At 39.8% G+C, this 21,267-nt stretch overlaps 1 long non-coding RNA gene across 1 annotated transcript in view; it reads right to left on the minus strand.

Moving 5' to 3' along the window:
- Positions 1–21,267, minus strand: part of LOC119409133 — a 51,891-nt gene that overhangs the window by 24,058 nt on the left and 6,566 nt on the right. Inside the window, exon 2 of the long non-coding RNA XR_005186761.1 lies at positions 16,723–16,766. This is a non-coding gene — a long non-coding RNA (uncharacterized LOC119409133). The remainder of the gene's footprint in view (positions 1–16,722; positions 16,767–21,267) is intronic.

Here is a 21,267-nt window from a genome sequence, read left to right on the forward strand (position 1 = left end):
ATTTGTACCCACACCTGTGTCATTCACAGCCTTACGTCTTAACCTAATTTCATGGTCTGTGAGTTTGGATGGATGGCTCCGCTGCAACTTTTACACTGAGGAGAGAAGACCACGGGTGTCTGTGCGTCTGTACGAGTGTGAATTTACACAAAAACACAACTGTGGAAGAGGGAAGGAATGAGACCGGGAAGAAATAAATGTGTGGTGATGTGTTGCTGCAGTGGGTTGTAGTTCATTCCAAATATTAACCTTTAAGTCATGAACTTCTCTAATGGGGACAGTGGGAGATAAACGTAGGATTTACTGACTTTTTTAGAGCATGATCGTACTGTAAGGGAACTTGCATGTACATCGCCATTCAAGAAATGACCTAAATGGAAATGGTAGAACAGTACGGGAAACAAGGTGAACGTAAACAAGCCATATTGCTGATATTCTGCGTAGCTGTGGGATTTGAAGAGTGAATGTTTGTAATTTTCGAGATGAGTGTTTTTCTCAACTGGAATTAAACATGGAATGCAAGTAAACCTTAGTGTTCTTGGTGCAAGATAACCAAGTTGGTCGGAGTCACACTGTGGATAGGAACAGAGAGTTATCTTTTTTTAATATTTTTATTTATTTATTGCTTGTTTGAGGCAGCGCAGAGTAACAGAGAAAGTTTATACATCTGCTGGCACAATGGCAGAACCAGTGGGTGGCCGATCGCGGCCTTTACCACCTCACCGGCCTCCCCTATCATTTGAGGAAACTATATTTTAAGCAATATAAAAACTAGAAAGCATAGTAAATGGTAAATGGACTGTATTTATATAGCACCTTTCTATCTGATAAAGACACTCAAAGCACTTTACACAACAATCTGTGTCCTCATTTACCCATTCATACAGCACTCTACTATATCTATACAAAGCTAATTGAACAAATCATTCTAAAGAGACTATTCAGAGCTTTATCACATTCATACACCAATGGGACACACATCGGAGGCAATGAGGGGTTCAGTGTCTTGCTCAGGGACACTTCGGCATGTGACTGCTGGTAGATTTGAACCACCAACTCTTGCATTGGAGGACGACTGCTCTAACCACTCAGCCACAGCCAACCATAGCTTCCTGAAATTATAGGGATAGTCAGTTTACATATTTATATGGCTGTGGTCATCTTGGATTTTAATATGGCAACCCAATATTCGATAGTGCCCGTTTTTATGCCTCGATGCAGCTACACACCAAAATGGAAGTGAGCATGTCGCTTGTTTTTGAAGTTTCGTAACTCCCAACAAGAATGGCTGGGGAGCATTTCCAATTCCCTCGCTTTGCTCTGCAATGGTGGACAATATAGGCCTTACATTCCATAAAGGAGTATCAATAACCCAGTCTGTTTCATGCCTCATTTTTAAACTAAAACAGTCTTATGTTGAGACAGTCATTGCCATCTTGGTCAAAGTTTGAAAATAACATTAGGCACAATCGTATGATATTTCAAGATGTGAGAGGTGTTAGTACTCAGTGTATATGCTGTAGGGCTGGGCGATGTATCGAATATACTCGATGTATCTCGAGTTTTTCAATTTACGATGGTTAAAATGGCTCTATCGCAACCATCGAGTATAAATTGCCATTCAAATAATAAGCTTTCCGCATCAAATTCACTGTGAGTTTCGTTTATCCGACACGCAATGAATGCATCACTACTCCCTGCCCCCTCCCGACCTGAAAATGTTCCGCATGACACGCTGTGCAGAGCATGCACATATGGACTTGGAGAGAGGAAAAAATATGGCGACTGTGGGAGATTCAGGTGAGCGGGTGAATGAGACGATAACTGAAGAGTCCAATGAACTAGTTCCGAAGAGAAACAGCACTGGATCAATAATCTGGCAGTGGTTTGGATTTTACAAGGAGGATGTCGAACAAAATGCGATAATTTGCAAAACGTGTCGTAAAACCATTGCCACGAAAGGAAGCAGTACCACAAATTTATTTCACCACCTAAGAAGTCGTCCACTGCAAAATGAAGAATGTTGTAAACTCCGTATGTCCACGTCTCCCCACACAACAAAGACAACGTTAAATAATACAGCTGCGAAGCAGATGACACTAGCTTCTTCGTTTGCCAAAGCCATCCCGTATGACAGAAAAAGTACAAAGTGGAGAGAAATCACTGACGCAGTAACAAAATTGATTTTACAATTTTTATGCAAAAAGCACTAACAAGCACCTTTTTTTTCAGACAACTGGTTTATTTTTCATTGTGGATTGGTGCTTGGCGTACTTTTTTTACTTGTTTATCTTGTTTATTAAAGGTATAGTGTTGACCACAGTAAGAGACAGTGGTACTAATTTCATTACTGAAGAAGATGATTTGTGTGCAACTGATGGTTACAATAGAACATTTTAAACTTATTCTGATTTTGTATTCAATTAAAAAAAAACATCAATGGTCTGTTTGAATAGAGTACACCAGTGCAATTTTAAATACTAGTTTAAAGTAAGACTGGAGATAATTCATTAATATCGTGATATATATCGTGTATCGTGATATAGCAAAATAATATCGGGATATTAGATTTTCCTCATATCACCCAGCCCTAATATGCTGTAAATGAGTCTTTGCTACTACCACAACAAACCTTTCCTCAATATCTGTAAATTTTATTAAGATAAAGCTGTCATTGTATTTTCAGGTGTGGCAGTCATCCCGAGTTGTGTTTTGTTCACAAGTTAATCAGTTGTAGATTTCAATCCAATGAATAATTTCTGAGTTTAATTCAAATCTGTTCAGGCGTTCATGAGATGCTTTGCTATGTGACAAATAGGACAGACTTCATTAGATGAAGCCAAAGTTTTCAGCAAGATTTTGCACATTGAGCAGTGCTGGATGTATCTGTTAGGGATTAAGCTCAGTTACCACCACAACTAAATTTATCTCAATAACTCTGAAAAAGACAGACTTAAAGACTTCTTTTTTGTTTCCTAAGTTAAGTTGGTGATGGCAGTCATCTTTAATTAGGTTGACATTGTGAATCATTTTTAAATGTATATCAATTGAGCACGTTCTAAAGGTTTCATCAAATCTGTCCACTGGTTCATGGCGTTTGTTAACAGTAAGAGTTAATTTTTATATTTAATGGTAAAATTTTAAACAAAGATGTCCTGCAACTAGTTAGCATTATTAAAAAGGGATGATTGAGCTACAACAAGATCAAGTTTGAGCTTATTATTTGTGAAATGGACTAAGTTGCAGCCATTTTTGTGTCTAAAGTCTGGTAGCTGTGGTGGCCAAATTGAACTGGGTTTACTCCAAAAGTTATTAGACTTAGATAGATGTAGATCTATATCCAATAATTACTTGAGAGTTTCATTAAAATACACCAAGTAGTTGATGAGATATTTTGGTAATAGACACACACACAGACAGAGGAGCAAAACCCTGCTGAAATGCTGGAGATAACAGGCTCAATGCTATAGGCTGAACAGACAGTCCAAGGAACTCAAATCCCCCAAAACAAGAAAGCATGATTATTTAAGTAACGATCAGGTAAGTGCAAATATATCTTATTTTATTTGAAATTAATCAAAGATCAGCTCGTTAAGATCTTTGTTCTCTGTCTAACTGCTGAAAACATTCTTAAGGAAAGCCGTTTTACTTTGTCGTCTGTCGTCTCTAGGGTTTTTACTAACACTAACCGTCTACCTTTGGGTGTGATGGCTTATTTAGCCAAGGCTGGTTCAACATCATTAAACTGGATAGAAATTGATTCTAGCTGATCTCTCTGCTGGGACAAACACTAGTATGATCAAAGTTACTGGAGGTTTTACTTCCAGTAAGTAGCAGCATTAGATTTTTGTGTTTTAATTTGGTTAAAATCTGCACTTCTTAAAGATTTTATTGTTGATCTCCAGCTGTAAACAGGTACACAACTCACAAGAAATGTACACACATTTTTAAGGGCTAAAAATAAAATATATTTAAAATTCAAGAAGAGAGAAAATTGAAACCTGTTACAGAGTAGGGCTGAACAATTAATCGCATTTGCAATTATATCGCAATATGATAAAACGAGATTCTCTAATCGCAAAGGCTGCAATCTGACTGGTCATGTGATCTGGTTACGTGACTTGTGAGTGAGCGGAGCAAAGCAGAGCAGAAAGCGGGAGAAGTCAACACCGTGTTTTAACCGGTTGCACAATGGCGTCAGGCTCAACAGAAGCTGATACATCTGAAAGTTTGGTACCAAAGAGGAGCAGCACGTCTGTTGTTTGGAATGACTGTATTTGGCTATAAAAAAGAAGACGCTGCACAACAGCATGTATTGCGCAGAACCTGCCTTGCTGCTGTTGCTATCTCTCGAGACAACACCACAAATCTTTAGCAACACTTAAAAAAAAAACACCACAAAGCCATTTACGATAGTCACATGGCTAGAATGCTAACGACCAGTGCTTCAACTTCAAGTAAGCAAAGTACCAGCCGACAGGATCACTGACCCAACTGTTCAAAGGTTTTACTCCGTATGAGCATCATTTGAAACGGCACGTGGCAATGACTCGCGCAGAAACGGAGTTCATAGCGAAAGACATGATGTCCATTAATATAGTGGCCAAGCCTGGGTTTACGGCTTTGGTAAACACAATGGATAAGCAGTACAGAATGTCCTCGTGCACACATTTTAGCCAAGTTGCTATCCCGGAGCTATACAAAAAAACGCAGAACCAGAGTTGCAGTGGAGCTGAAAACAGTGGAGTTTTTTGCAGCTGAAACAGATTGATTTACTGCTCGTGTTTGTTGAAAAATACACGAGAAGAGGATATTAAAAAATAATTGCATATAAAATCGCATTATTGAGGTAAAAAAAAAAAATTGCAATTAGAATATTTTCCAAAATCGTTCAGCCCTAATACAGACTGCGCAATTATTCATATTTATTCATCTCGGCTTTAAGAAAGGTAAAAATAGTATGCTTGTAATGTAGCTTCAAGAAACCATAGACTTTTTTAAAATTTTTAAACAAAAAATAGTGCCCTTGTTTCCAAATACAAAAGAAAATAACATTTGCCATGGGATGAAAATCATTGATGGATAGCATCCAGTAATTCTCAGCTTTACAAAGTCCATACAAACTGGTCTACAGTCAGTCAAAAAAGTCCTTCCATAGAAATACTTTTACTTACCTGCTCACAAAACAGAAGCAATCATAGGGCCATTAAACCCATCATGAACGCATTGTGGAAATGGTCCCTGGTTCTTCAAACCAGTCAAATCCAAAGCTTTTCAATGTAGAAGCTCTAAATTGACTATTGCTTTTACTATAATAGGTATTGACCTCTGCTTCAGCAAAGAGCTGCTGATATCTGCAGTCCTTTAAACGCCACTGGGTTCCAACATGAGAAGGTTTCCCCAGTCACCACAGGTCTACATTGACGCAAAGGATTGCTGACCAATGAAAAATAATTTATGCAGTATTGAATGAATGAGATTTCAAAATAAAGATCTTTTGGAGGTGGTCAATATGCATCTTATGTTGCAAAACGATAGAGCTGTAGTAGCTCTGGGTAAACCTTAAAAATAACGTTATGCACAATCTCATGACAGTTGCAGACGTCACTCTCAGAACAAGTGTTGTAAATGACTGTCAACTTTGACCATATCAAAATGTAGCTCATTATCTGTATAAGTAATTGAAATATAGCCATTTTATGTTTGCTATGGCTAAGTAGTCATGTAAGCCTTCAACGATTGGGTTGACCCCAAAAGTTGAGTTGTAGATCTTTTTCGTTCGGCTGTTATCTTATCCATTCTTGTCACTCCTAAGGAGAACCTCAACATCTTCATTTCTGCCACTTCCAGTTCTTGCTCGCGTCTTTTCTTCAGTGCCTCCGTCTCCAGACCATAAAACATAGCTGGTCTCACTACTCTCTTTTAAACCGTTCCTTTTATCTTTACAGTCAGCCTTTGTCACAAATAACAACTGAAACTTTTCTCCATCCACTCCATCCTGCCTGAACTCTCTTTTAACCTCTTTACCACTCTCCCCATTTCCCTGGACAGTGGACCTTAAGTACTTGAACTCCTGCACCTTTGTGACCTCTGCTCCTTGTAGCCTCACTGTTTCACCAGCCTCCCTCTCATTCTCACACAAAACATGTATTGCTATGTCTGACTTTTGTTTTTCTTTAAAGCACACACCTCCACCTCTCTAAGTTCTCTTCCACATGTTCCCACCACAGATCACAACGTCATCTGCAAACATAGTCCACGGGGATTCCTGCCTGACAGTCTAATGAGTTAATAATTGCTTTCAAAGAGTTTCAACAAAATGTGATAAAAATCCAGTAATTATTTCCTAAATACTTAATATCCAGCCACTGGTTTACGATATATTTTCCTAACAGACAGGATTGACTCCAATCTCAGCTCCAAGCTCAGCTCCACTTCATTTGCTAAAAAGGTGGTTATTTATTAACCATCTTCTACTTTCAGCTGCTCCCTTCTTCAGGGGTTGCCACAGCAAATGAACTCACACAAAGACATGGCAATTGTTTTTTACACCAGATGTCCTTCCTGACACAACCACAGACCAGCGTGTTACCACAACCCTCTGTGTGGAGCAGAGAGCTGCCATCTAGGGCGCCCGGAGGAACAGATGGTGGGAGTTAAGGGCCTTGCTCAAGGGCTCAGAGTGGGGCAAATGAGGGTGGAGACAGAGGTGGGCGTGTCACCTTTCCCACCCACATTTTGATGACAGTCTGGTAGATCGAACCAGTGACCTTCTGATCACAGACTTGCCTCCCCGGTTATTTACAAATCATCAAACATTTCAATTTAATTGGAAAGCACTGAACTATAGTATCGTAAAAGACTTTACCTTCAGTTTAAACAAACTCTAAATGTGCGGATGTAAAGTTAGTATGGAACAAATAACTCGAGCAGAATTAGCCTATTCAACATTTAGCCTCCGTTTGTTTGCTCACAATGCATCCAGTTCTAAAAGATAAGCACTTGTGCAACGCCAAAGGGTCAAGTGGGTTTTCCAGTGTGTACTTTGAAAAGTCCTGACGCTTGCTAATATTTCCTGATGGCTTCTTTCTATTTGAATAGCAGGTGCTGCCTCAGCTTTACCTCCCATTGTCAGAGCTTTCTATTTGAATGTCAACACCATTATTACAGCAGGTGATGCAACAGCAGGTGTCTCTCTCCTGTCTGTCTCACACCCTCTGTCTTTCAGTTTTTGTTTTTTCTCCCCTCCTGTCTTTGTGAGTCTATCGCAGCCTCTGCGACTTTCCTTCCCTCGCTTTTGTTTAATAGCTATCATTAGATGTCGGCAAAATGGAATCCATTTAAAACTCAGTTTTTTTCTCTCTACCCTTTTGCAAGCGTCCATTTTCTCCCAGGCTTTGACATTTTCTCTCTCTTAGTTGAAACAGAGAAAGTTCCTGGATGCTGTAATTTCTTTCTTTCCCTTGATGTTTACTGCTCTGACAGCGTAACTTCTGACAATCTTTTTTTTTTCTGGGTGTTGGGGGGTGGGGAGGTGGACACTTTCACATTTCTCAACCTGAAGTGCGGCGGCGCATGTTATTACTACTAAACACTGTATATTACTGCCCTGACAGCTGATGCCCAGGGTTTAACCTTCCTGCTGCCCGCCTCTACAAAGACTGCACACAAATGGGACTTTTCGAACATCAAGATGTTCGGCGCGATCAAAGCTGAGAGGCTGTGTTCTTTCCCATTTTCTTCTTGTGCTTCTCTGTCTCCTTGTCCTCACTTTCAACCATATAATCAAGTGCACTTTATTGCCATCATGTCTGCAGTGGTCTGACTACATCTCTGACTCAGGATTCATTGATGTTGAGAGGCTTGAGATGGGCGTCGGTGCTCTGGAAGCAAGCCTATAGATTATTAAAATAAAGATGATTAGAATAAAAGGGACTAGCAAAATGGTTTAGAGGATATTGAATTGTAGACGTATGGGTTTCTAATAATGTTCCGCCCCAAGTAGCAGCCAATAAAGGCTTAATCAATTGTTGGATCACATGTGTCATTGAAATCTATATCCTTCAATATGAGACTGGTTTCTACATTTCTGACTTAAATTTCCTACAGTGGAGAATAGGCCCAAGTGAGATTTGATGATATACCTTTGAGCAAAATGCCACACTTAGAACAAGAAGTTATAAAAACATACAAAAATGTTCTATAATCTGACTGCTTTTATGTAAAGGTTGGATTTATAGGTTAGATTTATTTGTCATGTAAAATCAACAAAAGGTAAACAATGTAATGAAATGCTTAGGACGAGAAGAACTGTCTCGACTCGCAAAAAAAAAAAAAGAAAACAACAACAAGAAATATCAAAGCATGCAGCAAAAATACTAAAAACATATAAAAAATACTACTAGCATACTAAGAAACAAGGCACCAAAGTTGAAAAAGAATAACATCTACAGTGCGATTCGGTAAGCAGAGAGGTTCTTTCAACATCATGGTTCTGTTCTGTTAAGAGCGTGGTCTTGTTAGCAGCTTAGCAGGACTTGTTAGCAGGTCTGGTCTACAGCTTGATGGTAATAAGGACCACAGCAGCTGCCCTCACAGACCGCAGTCCAGAACCGGGTCTGGCAAACAGAGAACATCCCAGGTTTCCCTGCGGAACCGAACGAGTCTGTAGAGTTCGGTCCGTGCAGGTAGACGGAAGCTAGCGCTAGCAGAGTTAGCAGACCCTGCTAGCAGCCTGATGATAATAACAACCGCAGCAGCTGCCCTCCCAGACTGCCCTCCAAAACCGGGTCCAGCAGACAGAGAACATGTAAGGTTTTCCCCGTGGAGCTGAACAGTTCCGTAGAGTTCGGTCCGTGCAGGCAGGTGGAGGATCATGGAGACAGCCGCCATGACAGGCCAGAGCCTAGGCCCGAGGCTGGAGGGGAGCCGGGAACTGGATCACAATGGCAGGATGGCATGATGGCAAGGCAGCGACACACAAAACTCCCCAAGTGTGTTGCGGTCATACCCGTACCGTGGGTGTGCATTGTAGGCGCAAAAAAAGTTAAAATAAAAACAACAAGAATAAAAAAAAGGTGGAGTCGAAGCAGAGCTCCGGTCAGTGCTACCATTCTAAGGTACACGTGACATCAAATACAGATATGCAATTAGCACTGCTACAAATACTAAAATAATTCACAGATTTCTATGTTGATAAATAGCTAATTATTTTAAAACACAAACGAAATATGAGATAACTAATTTTCCTTTGATGCATCAGAGAATGACCTCTTCGTAAGGAATGTTGGGAACCAGACAAGCTGATGTTAGCAAGTTATTATCTGGATGCAAAGCCTGCAATAGACTGCTTATTTTATCGGTAGATATGGTAACTTTCAAAGCTGGATGTTAAAGTTTGCTTGAAAAAAGTTATTTTATCAAATAAGTCGCTCATCTGGTAAGTAGACACAATATTCAGTGGGTTTTGTGACTTTAGAGATTTTTAAACTGTATTTATTATTTATCTTTAATTAGTAGAAAAGATTAGGGAAATTCCCAGCCAACTTTGACCAGAATCTAAGCATTTTTTTGCAGTGATTCAGACATTTCCTATTCATATTCAACACTCAGGATTGATAAACTGAATCACAATATTACTTTACTGAAAAACAACAATTTTTAACTAACGTCATATGTGGGAAAACATTATATAAAGATGTTACATGAAAAAAGACAAATAAATTGGACATCTGTTCTGGAGCTGAACACCTCTACCTGACTGACAAAAAAGTCAGATGAAATGCAACATGATTGTTCAGAATGAGATCACTTTGAAAAATATCAGATACGTATCTGTTTTAGTACCACATAAGAAAAAGACCTGGGTTGGATTTGTCACATTCAGATGATGATAAAAAAAAATCCATCCATCCATCCATTCATTATGTTTTACCCGCTTCTTCCATTTTTTGGGTCACGGGGGTCGCCAGTGCCCATGTCCAGCAATCACTGTGCGAGGGGCGGGGTAAACCCTGGACGGGTCGCAAGTCCATCACAGGGCCACATAGAGACAAACAACCATACTCTCTCTCTCTCACACCTAGGGGAAATTTAGAGTTACCAATCAGCCTAACATACATGTTTTTAGTCTGTGAGAGGAAACAGGAGTACCTGGAGAAAACCCAAGCATGTACAGAGAGAACTTTGGTAAGGACCCCCCTGCACACTTCCCTAGGGAAGTTTCCTGGGCATGTCCAACTGGGAGAAGACGTGGAGAGAATATGGCTACATTCACAATACAGGAACATGTGACCCAAATCTTTTTTATTTTTTATACTCGTATTGGATTTTTTATTGGCAGCACGGTGGCACAACTGGTAGAGCTGTTGCCTCTCAGCGAGCATGTCCCCGGTTCAAATCCCGGTCCGGGGGCCTTTCTGGGTGGAGTTTGCATGTTAGTGACCATAGGTGAGGGTAGGAACATGGACTGACCGGTCAGCATGGCAGATTAGTGGTTAGCACTGTTGCTTCACTGCAAGAAGGTCCTGGGTTCAATTCCCGACTTGGACCTGGGGTCTTTCTGTGTGGAGTCTGAATGTTCTCCTCGTGTTTGCATAGGTTTTCTCCGGGTACTCGGGTTTCCTCCCATAACAAAATGGCATGCATGTTGGGCTACTTCAGGCCCATGTCTCCCTTGCAAAAGAGGTCTGTGATCTCAGTGGGATTTGTCTGGTTAAATAAAGTTTAATAAATAAATAGACCTAGAGCTTTGCCTTGCAGCTCAGTTCCCTCTTCACCACAATTTATTGCAAATTATGTGTGTGTGAAATTCATGCTTATTGTTAAATACATTATCATAATATTGTCAATCGTAACACAAATCTCTTTGTCTTTACAAGTATAAAAGTGTATTTTATATGGACTAAATAGACTGTACTTATATGGCGCCTTTCTATCTTCTCAAGACACTCAAAGTGCTTTACACTAGAATCTGTGCCCTCCTTTGCCCATTCATAAAGTACTCTACTAGATCTATACAAAGTAATTGAACAAATCATTTTAAAGAGACTAACCAGTGCTTTATCACATTCATACACCGATGAGACACACATTGGAGGCAATGAGGGGTTCAGTGTCTTGCCCAGGGACACTTCGGCATGTGACTGCTGGTGGAATCAAACCCCTAACTGTTGCATTGGAGGACGACTACTCTAACCACTCAGCCACAGCCGCCCCTAAACTCAATTATCCATACGTCCTCAGACACAAGAATTAAAAGGAGTTCATTGATGCAGCTTGCTTATCTCACCAAGAATTAGTCTACATAAATCCACTTAAACGACAGCGTTTTGAATTTATGTATGCAAAACTTGCTGTGTAATAAATGTATGACATACGAGTTTCATCACTGTAGCTGTATGGGATTCATTTTGGCACCGCTAAGCATTTTAATACGATTGTCACTAATATCATTCATATTGGCAAAATTTCCAGTTGAGTGGCTGAATATTCTCATATCCGGTGAGACATGGGAACTGCACTCTCTCTTCCGAAGGGTAATGACAATATTGCATGTCTTTTGAGGTTATGCAAAGCACCTCAAATTTTCCTCCAACAGCACTCCCTCTGAGCAGCCATGACAAATGTAATTAAATGCTTGGCTAACACTCTAGCACCCACCTACCACCACTACCTCTTCGCAGACACCCTCATACTTGCACACAAACAAACGTACCCACCTCTCCCTTCCCCTGATTTTTCTTCCTGACTATCACTCAGTGGCAGTGGATGAAGGAAAGGGAGTGCATTGATCTGCCAAAGTGAGCAGCCATTTCACATGGCGAGTCTGTGCAGCTCTCCTGTCCCTGAAAGGGAATTGCTCATTTCACCTGGCTGCCTTGCGTCTATAGCAGACGGGTGGGAAGCCATGCTGGAGAGACGCAGAGGGTGGGGGAGTAGGCGCAGAAATTGGAGCCCTGGTCAGAGCTTGGCAGGTGGCAGATAAGAGGCTGCATGAACTTAGCTCTGCTGCTGGAGCTCAGCCTCTGTCTTTCACAAAGCAACATCTAAACAAACACACACACACACACATACAGACACCCAGCATCTCTCCACAGATGTGGGGCACTAATAATAACTTAGGCATTCTGGTGAGTCAGCCTTCTTTCCTCAGGCAAGGATAAAAGTAAAACACGGTGCCTTTATTGAGTCTGAATTCACTAACTGTGGAATTCCCAGAACAGAGCATTAACTCAGCCTGTATTTTATTCACTGCCAACATGCCATGTGTCCACAAGATCTAATACTGTCTGCAAAGCAGACACTGATGAACTAATAAACAACTCAGAAAGCTGGTTATGACATCTTACTGTCCTGGGAATGAGAGCTAAAGGGTTCATTTCTGTCCAAATGCCTTGGCTTGTCTCCATGTTATTGTGAATTAAATATTTCATATTTTACCTAGTATATACCTTGACTTACACTGCTACTGTAAGTCAAAACTCATTCTAAAGTAAACCCAGCTGTTGCCTGTTTTTTTTAATACCATTTGTTAGTATTTAGACAAGACTTTGAGCTATGTTTTGGGTGGAAAGTGGCTGTAAGGTGAATTTAGAGAACAACGTTCAGAGTATCTCCTTAACGGGAGCCCCGAAATATTGTTTTTTGTTTGTTTGTTTGAAGAAATACAGAAAAATGAGCTTTTTTTTTTTTTTTTTTTTTTACAAGAGTCAAGATTGGGTTATTTTTGCTCTCCAAGATAGAAAAGGGTTAAGTACCCAGAAGGAATGGTCTGATCTGAATGTTATTTATCACAGATATAGACTAACAATGGGTATGTAAATGATGGACTTGCTATGACCAAGAACATCTAGATAGAACAAGTTTCAAAAAGCATAAGTGGTGGCATGAGTACAACAATAGGTTTATCAGGCAATTGGAGTGTCTGACATCCAATCGGAATTGAATGAAAGTTAGCAGACACAAAAGGATGCCCCATAAACACATAGAAAATGCATTGTGGGATTTTATGCGACTGTGTGTCATATCATTCAATTGATCAACATGTGGAGTGTACATATGTCACAATGGCCTGATTTTGGAGCCAATATACGTTCCAAAATCAGGAACGTATGTGTGGGATAAGCGATTGCATGGAGTTTCCAATTGCCCAAAACAGACAACACCAAACAAGACAAGCATGACAGAAAGTCATGACATCTGTATTTGCCATCAAGACACAAGCATTAGATTATGTATACACAGTGTTTATAGAACTGGCATTGGCTGGGCTACAGGTTCACTGTCCCATGTGTAGGCTGCAGGTAACACCTGAGATACAAATTAAATGTCTGCATTTGGTGTTAATCCTGTCATTATGGTATAGGAACCTGTAGGGTATGCCTTTAGGCAGTGGTGGGCACAGCTGACCAAGATGTTAGCTTTGCTAGCCCATATTCCAGTAACTAAAAAAATAGTTTAGCTAATGCTAAACAGGTAAAAAAAAAAAATTGTGGATGCTAACGCTAAACTGCTAACCACTAAGATGACTGTCACTCAGTTTGCGTCACATCTTCGTCTCCTTCCAATTTAAGTTGAGTCAACTAATCACGTACCGTCACATGCACACATAGTAAGCCAATAGTGTGCCAAATGGACACTTTGAGACGTGTCCACAACAGACAAACCAGCTTGTGAATGTTGTTAAGACAAAATTGGTGAAACCTAAGTTAGTGGAAGCTAATTCTGCTAAGGGTTTCAAAAGTTAGCGAAAACGCTAATCTTAAGTAAGTACGTGCTATGTGTTGTCATCATTGTATGTTTCCATACAATGACAAAACTGGTTCTCTGTATTTAACCCATCACACATGAGATACACCCAGGTGGAGCAGTGGGCAGCTATGTAAGTGCCCAGGGAGCAATTAGGGATTGGTTGTCTTGCTCAGGGACACCACAACATGTGGGATTGGCAGGGAGTTAAATCATGACTTTCTGGTCCCAAGTTGGCTGCCCTACCTTTACACCATCTCATCCCCAATAAAAATTATAACATGATTAATAATAATAATTGATTAATATTCAAAATGATGTTATGCTATTACAGTAGCTTTTAGCATATTAGTGGGACTGTGCCCACCACAAACTTTAGGTCACCTCTTTTAGTAATTTGGGGGATCCTGGTGGCGCAACATTGTCAGTGAGATCTGTCTCAATATTGTACCCCTCTTAAGATAGTAACTTGACAGTTTCTCAACATGATGGTGCCTGTTTCATGTTGAGGTCCAGGAGTAGCCAATTCTTTTTTTTCTAATTGGATAATTGAGGGATCAGCTTGAATGTTAACTCCAAACCTGGGAGGATCTCTTGAATCTCAAGTGTCAGTTACAACTGTGAGCCAACATGCCACAGGAGAGGAGAGAACGACTGTATAACTCAGTTCCATACGAAAACACTGCTTGTATCCAGGCTTGGTATTGACATGGGACCAGCAGTGCACTGTACCTGCACTTCCAGTCAGGTTTTCATTTGATCAGATATTGTAATTAAAACATGACATGATTGCATTGTAACATGCCCTGCAGTTTTCTATTATCCCCACTGGTTCACCAGGGTGCTTAACTGTCTTTGTAAATGATGTTCAATAGATATAGAATTTCTATCGAGTCAGACAAAGGAATTTAGGGTCTAATTTTTGTTGAACCGTGCTTCATGTGCCACCAAATGACAAATGTTCTGTGAAAGAGAGGGTTCATTGTATTAATTTACAGATAAACTGTAACAGCTATTAAACAATGAATTTTTATTTTACTCAATATGTACTGGTACATGTATTTTACTACAGATAGATAAAAGTACAAATCGGTGGGGTAAAAAACCTGCAAACTGAAAGTACTTAAAATGTTTTAATTGCAAATGATAAATTCCATTAATCTTCACAGTTATATAGTGTAGGACTAAAGTATTGCAAAACTCTGCAAATCTAACTGAAAGTGACAGTTATCACTTGACACTTGAACAGAATACAAATGTATTTTATTGTACCTCTATTGAGGTAATTTATCCAATGAGTGCTTCATGATTTCTATTTTAATGACATCTTTCTCCTATTTCAAGGATTTCTGAAATATTCTCTATCATAATAACTGAATCTGTCAAAACCAGATGTGACATATAAGTGAAGCCTTCAGCCTCTTAGTATCCGGTTCACCTCTCCGTCAGCCCCTCCACATCTTTCATGTGTCCGAAACACATTCCATCCAGCCACTTCATTCCCCCACTTCATCCTTCACATGTTCTTAAATTTATTTCTCCATATCTCTCCCTCCTGGTCAGCCCACTTCCCTCCCTCCATCCGGCCTATCTCTGCACTGCTCTCCTTGCTCTGTGACAGTCTCATCACACTCTATCAATCAAGCTTCTGAGGCCCAGGCGCGGTGCGGCAGCAGCATTGCAGAGTCCAAGTCTGGTCCCATCAGTGCCAGTCAGTCTCTCAGTCACTTTAAAAAGGTTTAGGTTGCCAGATATAGTCTGTTCCGCGTGTGCAGCTGCAGGTCTGGAGATGGGAGGGATCGCACTCGAGACGGGAATCAGCTTAGCACTTGATTGGATCTCACTTGACATATTCTCAGGGCTGTCTCAACCCTCAAGACGGGCAATTTCTCTTCATAACAAAGACGGATTGGCTTAAGTCCTCAGCTGATGAGCTTAAAGACATTAATAAGGCACAACATGTGAGCACCCTTAATGCATCGCATGAAGTTAAGCCAGACAAACCAAAGCAGAGGTCAAAAAGGCAATTATGAATGACTAACTGGAGGTAAAAATGCACTGATCCCAGTTTTCTTAGCCAATTCCATGTCTGACTTTTGTAACGATTTGACTTGTAAAGTACTATAAATAATACAGTATTGTTCAAAATACCCACCACTACTCTCAATTTATGGATGAACTTAATAGTTGATTGTGCTCAAAATGAAATGGTTACAGTAAATGCCAGAATTTTACACAAAATAATGGGTTTTTAGAGCACAGTTATTTTTGCCACTGAAAGTGCAACAAAGCACATTGGTATAAAACAAATCTTAGATCAAGCTTGAGTCAAGATTCAGCTTAATGCTTGATTAGACATCACAGTACAAATACTGGAGGCTGTCTCAACCCTTAAGATGGGCAGATCCTCTTTGTAATGAAGATGGATCGGCTTCAATCCCCAATTGAGGGGTTAAAAGGCGTTAAGAAAGCGTGTGAGTACCTTTAATGCATCGTGCAAAATTTTGGAAAAACAAACCAAGACTGGGACCAGAAAGCCAAAAGTAAATGACCAATCAGTGAAAAGGATGTGCTGACCATTTCTTGTTGCCTGAGTCCAATTTTAAATTTTTGTAAAGCTCTTTTAGTAGCATAAATCACAGCATATTTAATTGTGTGCTCATAATGAAATGAGGCCTTTACAGAATATCTGTCAGCAAAAAGCTACAAATACTATTCTACAAGTTATTAGATTTATATGAACAAGTAAAACAACATTCAGTTTAGTGCTTCATTAGATATCACTCCATTGTATTTTTTGGCCTGTATCAACTCACAAAGAGCAATTTCTTTTAAATCAGAGTTAAATCAGCTGACGACATTAGTAAAATACAACATGAGAGCAGAGTAGCATCAAATGTAGGCACACAAATCAAACAGAGGTCAAAACATATTCCTGGACCCATTAATTGTCTATTCTTCTCAGCTTCTTACCTGCCGCAGGCCTCATCCTGTGGTTGACATCTCAGGAAAGAGAACTGAATAAATGAGAAAAGCAGAGAGGAACAGGGATTAACATCTTAATCAAGCTGTCGATCTGAAGTACAAAAGAATACTTTTTTTTTACTCTCAGCAAACAAGGAGGGCTTACAAAATTAAAGCACCACACTTATTAGGTACAGAGATTTTCTAAAACAAAATTTTATATGTGTCTATATGTTTAAAATGCTTATGTCTACTGTAGGTAATACACAAAACGATTACCGTAATGTCCGGAGTATTGAGCACACCTGAGTACAAGCCACTCCCACTAAATAAAATTTAAAAAGTACATATATAGGCCACACTAGTCTACAAGCCACGGGTGTCCACGTTGTAACATGAGATTCAGATTTTTTTTAAAAACATATAATTAAATACATATCGTATCAATTACGTACAGTAAATTTATTTCATTCTTTTTTTTTTTTTTTTAACAGTGCCAGTAACACGGCTGGTTAAAAAAAAAAAAAAGTACAGTCGCCTACCAGAACGTCATTGATTGCTATCTTCATCTTCCTTCTGCCTGCCTTAGCCCGTCAAAAAAAAATAAAATAAAAAATAATAATAATTATATATATATATGTATATAAAGTCCATAAATTAGCCGCAGCATTGTATAAGCTGCTGTGTTCAAATCATGTGGAAAAGTAGCGACTTATAGTCCAGAAATTATGGTATTTCACAATAAAATCTTAGTTGATTAAACAAAAATAAATCTTAATATTAAATTATAATTTAAATGTAACCACTGTTTCCTTTAAATATACAACCACTTGGGCTTGTGAATCATTCTGGTAGTAAAAAATAGAAATATTTTATTTTTATATTTATTTATTGTCCTTAGAAATATTTCTTAGGCTGTTCTCTTGTAGAATTTATTTATGTATTTATTTCCTGAGATTTGGCTGTACCCACACAAGCCTGTGGATTAATGTTTTTTTGTAAATGCTTAGCTGGTTATTTTAGCAGCAGAGAGAAATGTGCTTAGGGTGGTTGGAACAAAAATGAGTTTCTTCTGGTTTTAGCTGCAATGGACAAGCTTTAATTCACCTCATTTTCTTTTAAAACTTCATTATGGGGCTTTATGGCAGTCAAGTAAGATTGTGTGCAATGATAGTTATGAATGTCATGATTATAGTTGTCTCTCTGCCCCAAACTCCTCACTGGAGTTAATCCAGAGTCAATTTTCTGTGTGAATGTGGAAAGTTGATTTAGCTTTTATTGTAAAAGCACAATTGAAAGCATTCAAGCTAAATTTCATAAACCCATTTTTCCAAAAGACTATGCAGAATATGTTGAAAAAAGTAAAATTTTGATTTCCGTTTTCTTTGGACTTTTCGCTTTCTTTTTCAATTTCTCTCAAGTCCTGCATATTGTGCATTGTATGTTGAACAAAAAAGTAGAGTGGACAAAAACAAAAACAACAATTTGAAGGGCTTAATTTGTAAACTAATTGATGCTGGAACAAAAACAGCAGGTGGTCCGGTGTGGGTCCTCCCCCAGAAAATTTTGAATAAAAGAGATGCCATTTCCTGAAATCTGCATCTCCATACAGATCCTCAGCAGAAGGATTCATGAAGTCCTCTAAAACATTCTGGTAGACTGTTGTGGTGGTCTTGGATTTAAGAAAGCAGAGTTTATCAACACCTGCACCGGACATTGCACCCAAATCATGACTGACTGTGGATATTTCACACTGGACCTCAAGCAGTATGGGCTCTGTTCCTCACCCTTCTTCCTCCAAACCCTTGGACCTTCATTTCCGAATGAAAGGTACACTTTCATCGGAAAAGAGGACCGAGAAACCCGACAGTTGTAGCCCATCTCCCGGATGTGTCTGAATGTGGTGGTTTTTGAGCTGTGACTCCCGCCTCATTCCACTCTTTCTGGATCTCTGCCAGATTCTGGAATCTTCTCTGTTTGATAATCCACTGAAGCCCACGGTCATCTCTTTTGCTGGTGCATCTTCTCCTGCCACATTTTGCCCTTCCACTAGACCTTCCATTGATATGCTTGGACACAGCACTCTGTGAACAGCCAGCCTCTTTAGCTATGAACTTTTGTGGCTTACCCATCCTATGGAGGGTATCAATGATGATCTTCTGACCAGTTATGTCTGCAGTCTTCCCCATATTGAACTGAACTGAGACAATTGAACCAAACTGAAGCAATTTAATGACACCTGGGGAAACCTGTGCAGTTGCTTTGAGTTTAGTAGATGATTAGTGTGTCGCACTCGGTTTAAAACATTCATGACCTGCAAAATTTGGGCTGATTTCTCCACAGTATTCTGATTTTTTTAAATCCTGTTTTCGTGGGTTTCGTGAGCTGGAAGCTCAAATTACGTAAAAATAAACAAATAAATACTTGAAATCGTTTAAATTGTGGACCCTGAATCTATCATCTATTAAAGATCAACTTTTTGAATAGAATTATGGAAGTTAAACAACTTTTCCATGATATTCTACTTTTTTTGGAAAGGGTCTGTATATATATGGCAGTGGCCATCTAGGATTCCAATGTGACAACCCTATTTTCGACACCTTTCTTATCCCGGATGCAGCCAGAAACCAAAATGGAAGTCGGTACCTCACATATTTTCCATGTTATCCAGCTCACAAGATGGACAGATGAATGGATGGATGGTATTTCCAATTTGTCTCGTTGCTTTGCAACAAGGGACAAATATCAAAATGAGGGATGACTCACGACTTTTAAGCAGTACAGTACATTTGCATTCAATGTATGACTGAACAGGAGTCCTGCTATTTATTGTCAGGCTATTTGCTGGTTACACCACAGTCATGGGCTTACAGACAGTTGCAGCTGCAGGCTAAAACACCAGACAAAACCCAGTATATTCTCAGATTGCAAATAATGCATTTTATTATTTTATTGCACCATTCTTACTGTTTGAATATGTAAATGACCGTAATTAACCCGGTAAGGATAGGTTTGCTTTCTAGCCCCTATACCCTGATCTCATCGTCTGAGTTTTGTTCAGTTCCCTGCCTTCAGACGTCTTTTTATACCACAACGTTCATGCTAATACAGCTGCAAAAATTAAACTGTAGAATAAATGAATAAAGCGGAGCCCACCATTTTGATGTGGCAAGGAATATTCAATTAGGCCTTGGCCTCCATAATTATTACATTAAAGCAAAGATAACTGCACAATGGCAACAAACACTTCGATGGACTCGGTTCCGTCACAACTGCGACAGCAGAGCAAAAATGAAAACGTCAGAACATGAGAGTTAAAAGGTGCAGAGAGGTAAAAAAAAATGAGAAAGTCAAAGGAGAATGTGACAAGAAAGCTATCGCAAAAGGAGCCAGTGTCTGCAGCAGCCATATTTCATTACACAGCACCAAAGCTTGGGAGGCAATCAAGCATATTTAGCCATCACCCCTCCCCTTCCTCACACACAACTCACCCCCTCCCCCGCCCCCAAGCAATTATTACTCCCCAGTTTTTTACTGTGCTTTGCCATGGGGAAAATGAACTGCGGTACTTATCAGCTCAATGCATACACAAGTGACTGGGACAGAGGACACGTAGGTGTGCATACTGTATGTGTGAGCCTGGGCATGCGCCGGTGCCTCTGTTTGTGTAGTGGTGCGCTGACCAGTGGTGGGCAATAAGTTACCTTTTCCCCCCATTCCCATTAGCTCAGTAACATCAGCACATTTAAGCACGGCGGGCGTGCCAAGGGGGGAGATACAGAGATAACCGTAAACATGTCACCCAAAAATGCGAAGTTATTTGCATTCATATTGGAAAGAGCCAAATTGATGCAGGGGTCAAACGAGGAAGGTTAGAGTTTATGACCTGTGCATAGCTCTGCTGTCAGTAGCTCTGATATATCGGACCGGCCAACACTGTCGGGCTTTAAGCCTGATTATATTATCACTGCTGACAATCAATGTGAATGAATGATTGTCGCCCCCCCCACCCCACCCCTACCCTCTCAAAGGAGTGAACAATGAATAAAGCATAGAGCAAACACTATCTTTTCTATAATTTACAGTGAATTCATGACGTAATCTAGTTAAATGGCAGACTCATGCATGATGCAACACAAAACATTTAAGATAGACTGAGAGGGTGCACTTAATGAGTTTTAAAATGATTTTATTAGTATACCTAAATAACTTAAAAGCTAGAAAACGCATTTGTCTTTTTTGAAATTTGACCTGTTAATGCTGTAATTTTGGCTGCCCAGCTGCCAACTGCAGCATTAGTTCCCGTCTGGGGACTGTTAGTTTGGTTGGAAGTGCTTCCCCATTTGTGAGACTCTTCATTTCTGGGCATCCTTCCCCCCAGCCTGTAAGTCAATGTCCCTCTATGAGTCCCGCAGGGCTGGTTTGTCATAATCATCAGCATTCTGCTTCCTCAATGGGCCTGATTTACAAGTCTGGACATGGAGTCAGATTTACAGCAAGGCGTAAACACTAAGTGCAGTTCTTCCCAGTTCATACAGAAGGGAGACTCATATT

Source organism: Nematolebias whitei, chromosome 1, assembly GCF_014905685.2.
Source record: "Nematolebias whitei isolate Nwh7 chromosome 1, NemWhi1, whole genome shotgun sequence".
Classification (NCBI taxonomy): domain Eukaryota; kingdom Metazoa; phylum Chordata; class Actinopteri; order Cyprinodontiformes; family Rivulidae; genus Nematolebias; species Nematolebias whitei.